The 5,475-nt window shown below is 33.4% G+C and overlaps 1 pseudogene; it reads left to right on the top strand.

The window, feature by feature from the left end:
• The first annotated feature begins 341 nt into the window (after nt 1–341).
• LOC107030734 lies at nt 342–2,916 on the top strand (annotated as a pseudogene).
• Nucleotides 2,917–5,475: the final 2,559 nt, after the last annotated feature.

Below are 5,475 nucleotides of genomic sequence, written 5' to 3' on the forward strand. Positions count from 1 at the left end.
GATTTTAGGGAGAAGAAGAGGTGTTTGTATAATAGTCGCGCATTTTAAGGATAATTTGCTTCTTATCTTGAAATAATGTTTGAAGTTCTTCCCCTTTCATTGTTTTAGCTGTAGATAGATTTAAAGATTATCGATATCTCAATATTTGGCTCTGTAAAATTAATGTTATTAGTTAAATAATTGTGCTTGTTTGTCTTATTTTCATTCTAATTTTTATTTTCGTGAACGCTACATTGATATTTCTCAGTGTATGCCCTTTTTTCCCAGTTATGTATGTACTTTTTCCATATTGCATTAAATCGTAAATTAGTTTAACAAATCATGAACTAATTGAAACAGGAATGGAAGAAAATAGAAATAATGTGTCTGCCCAAGAAAGAACTTCTGAGAGAAATTTGCGTCGTCGTACCAGATATGCACAGATGTAACCAGAGAGAAAGCAATTATTTTTATCCGAGCTAAGAGAAAAAAGGGCTGAGTCAAAAAGACAAAAACACCTTCATCAATCAAATACTACTGCCGCTCTTACAATCAGTAGTTCTTCATTATCTCCTCAGGAAGGTTAGCTGAGCATATTCTTATCTTCCTTCTATCTTCTGAATATCTACAACTATAGTTAGACGCTACTACTCTTACTATAGCTATTTTCCTCATTTTGTAGTTGAAGCTTCTGAACCCACAAACCTCCCAGTTACTTTAACTACAGGACAACATCAATCAAATAGTACTGGCGCCCTTACAATCAACACTTCTTCATTATCTCCTCAACAAGGTTAGCTAACCATATTTAGGTAAATCTGTTGTAAAAAAAAGACAGCAAAATTGTGTTAGTAGTTTTCACGTATAGGATCAAACATAATGGACGCGTATAATGTGAAACTACTAAAAGTTATTTATACGAACTATGTATACCAAAAGTCATAGTCAAATTTTAATAATGGGCAGATTAAGAACTTTATGTAGAATAAGTTGTTACCACATTTAATGGAGAGATTCATACTGCCTTGAAGTAACTAATTTTGATCAAGTTTACCGATTTAAACTTCCAATTTGTATGGGATTTCTTACCAAAGGTCATCAGAATAGGAAAGCAAGTAGAAGCATAGTGCACTTATGAGAAATAATAACTGAAATTTTCCTATTGGGTTGGGGGTTATCGAATCTTCACAGTTCACATGAGTTGCTTCTCCTCTGCCTTTTTTTGCTTTGATCTGCTAAGAGTTTGGTTTCCATATTGTGCTTTCTTCTATTTTTTATATGATTATATATATGAATTATTTGTGTGTATTGTTGCTAAGTGAATGGTTTGTCAATTACAAATAAACACTTCTGAGCCCTAGGAGATCCAACATTTCATTTGTGGGAAAAATATCATATCATTATAACAACATTTGCTTAGAAATAGGTATAAAAAAATTGTTCAGTTCATTACATGTCAAGTATTTATTCCAGAAGTCATTACATGTTGTGTTATTCTTCCAAGACATAACATGCTCTTTTATAAAGCTTTGATAATTCTATAGTCATATATATAATTTTATGTTGCTGCCAGAGACATTTTATTCTTACCACAGTAGTTGTAAAATGTTGCTGCCTGTTTAAATTTAGCAAAATCAAAACGAATTACTTCAGGTCACAAGCTAATTCTAACAAAAAAAGGACAACTTGTGAAATGATTCTGAGTCATTGGGATGAATCATTAGCTGCAACTCTATGTTCTCCTCTAATATAATCAATATTTCCTTAAAATATACCATCTAAAATATACATGTAGAGGACAGTTCATGTTGTATGCGCCAAGATTCAACTATGGAGACAAGCAATCATTTATTTGTTGAATGTGAATATGCTACAAAAGTAAGAGATACAGTAACTCAATGGATAAAAGTCTGTCTACCTACAAGAGGTTTCAAGGAAACAGTAGAAATGATCAAGATAAAACATTGGAAGAGTTTGAAGAAGCAAGTGATAGCAGCTGTGTGGGGAGGAAGGCAAGGAATTGGAAACACTTCAAAGGAGTGTATATGCAATATACAGAGATAGTGAACACAATTAATAGAGAAATGGGTGAAACAATATTAATGTTCAATAATACAAAAAAACCAAGTAGGTGTAGTCGTTTTTTGGCAAAATTATGTAATTACATGTCTTTACTTTTCCTCAATATGTTGAGGTTTGGATGATTATAAGTCTCTTTTATGGTTTTTATGTTAATAATATTCACATTGGTTGCCAAAATACTTGAAGTTTTCTTTCAACCATCAGATGAAATCATCTTGGTCACCATTTTGTAGTTGCAGCTTTGAAATGTGTCTTCTGAATATCTATAGATATAGTTTTGCCCTTTATCTCACCTACTCTTACTAGAGCTTTTTTCCTCATTTTGTAGTTGAAGCTTTCGAAGTTACAAACCTACCAGTTAATTTAACTACAGCAGAACATCAATTAAATAGTAATGGCGCCCTTACAATCACCACTTCTTTGTTATCTCCTCAAGAAGGTTAGCTAACCATATTGTTACCTTCCTTTCCTTCAATCTGTCTTCTGAATATCTATAGCTATAGTTAGCTGCTTCAGCTCAACTACTCTTACTAAAGTTATTTTCCTCATTTTGTAGTTGAAGCTTCTGAAGCTATAAACCTACCAGTTACTTCAACTGGAGGAGAAAGTATAGTTAATTGCTTATCTACCTTTGAAGTAGGTCAGTTCACAAATATTACTTAAACTATTTTGACTATATTCATTTTTAATAATTGGCTAACTGTGTCTAAATATTTTTATTCCTGATACTAGGATCAACGTCGGGTGCATCTCATGCTGCAAGCAGATCAAGTTCAAGACGTACTTCAAATAGAGGTATGCTTCTCTCTACCATAGTACTAAAAAAAACACTGTATGCCTTTATGTAACAAATAATTGCTTTTTATCATGCACAGGTAGAAATAAGTTAGAAGTAAATCTACAAAATGATATTTTATTGCTAAAAGACTACTTACTTCTAAAGAAAATTCCAAATTGCAAATTTTGTGCAGTAAAAAGATTTCAATATGAATCACCAGGTTTTTGTTGTAATAATGGATCAATTAGGCTAACTTCTCATAACATGCCTATTGAGTTGCGAAATTTGTTCTTAGGTGACTCCAAAGAATCCCAACATTTTCGCACTTACAGTAGAGCCTACAATAATATGTTTGCATTCACTTCACTTGGAGTACATTATGATAGAGAATTAGCAAGGAGAAATCGTGGCATCTATACATTTAAAGTCCAAGGACAAATGTATCACTTCATTGATAATTTGATACATATGAATTTGAATATTGTATTTTCACTTTTTAACATACCTTAATTTGTCTAATTACTGGAACTTCCTCTCTTAATTTTGTGACTTTTACTGAAAGAAGTTTTTGGATTCTCAGTCGATTCAAGTTTGCTCAATAGGGAGAATGAAATGAATCAGTTAACTTTCTGTCAAGGAAATGAATCAGTTAACTTTTTGTGAAGCCTTCGTTATTTAGATTCGCCGGTATTTCACTGAACTCCCTTTCCTCACTGGAAAATACAAATTTCTCAGCCCTAAATACTGAGGATCTGAAGCAATCCCGTGTTTGCACAATGAGTTTTCTCAAATTCTGCCAATTATCTCATGTGTTATTGCCTATTTACATACAGGACAATGACAACATCCAGCTGATATGAATTTGAATATTGTATTTTCACTTTTTAACATACCTTAATTTGTCTAATTACAGGAACTTCCTCACTTGATTTTGTGACTTTTGCTTAATGATGTTTTTGGATTCTCAGTCGATTCAAGTTTGCTCAATAGGGAGAATGAAATGAATCAGTCAACTTTTTGTCAAGGAAATGAATCAGTTAACTTTTTGTGAAGCCTTCGTTATTTAGCTTCGCAGGTAATATTAAATCCCACATTTTTTTGTCATATATACTTTTCGAACGGTTTCACTTTTGTCATTAACAACTCAACTTTCTAAATTTATTTATACTAACACTAACAATTTTCTCAGGAACCCCTATGCTATGGTTTTGGGAATGATGAAAAAGATCAGCAAGTAAAAATGAACAGTAGCATCCTCTACATATGATATGATAAACAATCACATGTTGATCTCATATGTAAAAAAAATATTTTGATTTTATTACCTTAGTTAATATGGATCATCTTGATATCCAATATCAGTTGTACATATATTTTGAATATCTCTAATAGTATATAACATATCACATTATCTATCTTTTGCGACAACTATCATCAATGATTTATTAATACTGATATTTTGACTATTGGGCCCGTGCTTGCCACGGGCCTTCCCCATCTAGTATATACAATAAAAGCTAAGAAACCTCCTAACTCTGGAAGTTCCGGAAGAAAGGGGCTAGCCAATTGGATTGAAATCAATCATGCTGCTGATGAGGTCTACAGGGTCGTCTATCGGGACCTACATGCATGAATGCAGCGCCCCTACGCAATAGGGCGTCAATACAAAATAATGTACAGAGTACGAAAGGCAATAGACTAAATGAGCAAGTATCAAAATATTCCAAAAGCAATCACGTAAAGATATCAAAATTTAGATAAGCATCTTAACCCACTCCTAAATCTAAAAATACAAAAAGTGATCAAACAACCACCTAACCAAGCCCCCATAAGCTCGACAGGTACAAACAACATACCACATACCTAGGCCCCTATAAGCCCAGAAGGTGTCAAATAAATCTACATACCCCTATCGGTAGTCCATTGTCTTTGTAATAAGTCACATAGCCTTTTTTGGCTACGATATAGCCTCATAGGCAATGCATATCCCTCTTAGCAACATCATAGCTATGTGGGGTACATATAGCCCTCTTTTGCATCAACATAGCCCTGTAGGCAACACATAGTCCTCTTTGGCGTCAAAATAGCTTCGTAGGCAACATATAATCTCTTTGGCATCAATATATCCCCGTGGAAACATATAGCCCTCTTTGGCAATAACACAGTCCAATTAGACAAGATCATAGCCCCCATAGACAGTTCATAGCTCAACAGTAAACCATAATTTCCCCAAGGGCGATAACAAACAATTGCATAGGCTAAAAGCGAGCAATTTTAAATATAAACAATATATATGAATAATCTCTAAGTCGTTCCAAAATTAGGGTCATTCTTAACAGATTATGATTCCTTAAAAGGAGGGTTTATAACCAATCATTCATGCTACCACTCACAACTAAATCTACAGGATCACCAACATTAACTACCTTGTTATATCATTCCAAAGCTCTAAGGAAACATGTCGAGCGAAGAGAATAGACTTAACATACCTTTCCAATGAACGCTTGAAAAACCGTAGTTCCTTCACAAAAGTTGTTCCTTATGTCCTAAGCTTCACAAACACTATATATACACAACTGGTACACACTTATAAAAAATTCATAATTAATCTTAAATCAACGTCTTTCATAATTTGG

This window comes from Solanum pennellii, chromosome 9 (assembly GCF_001406875.1).
Source record: "Solanum pennellii chromosome 9, SPENNV200".
NCBI lineage: Eukaryota > Viridiplantae > Streptophyta > Magnoliopsida > Solanales > Solanaceae > Solanum > Solanum pennellii.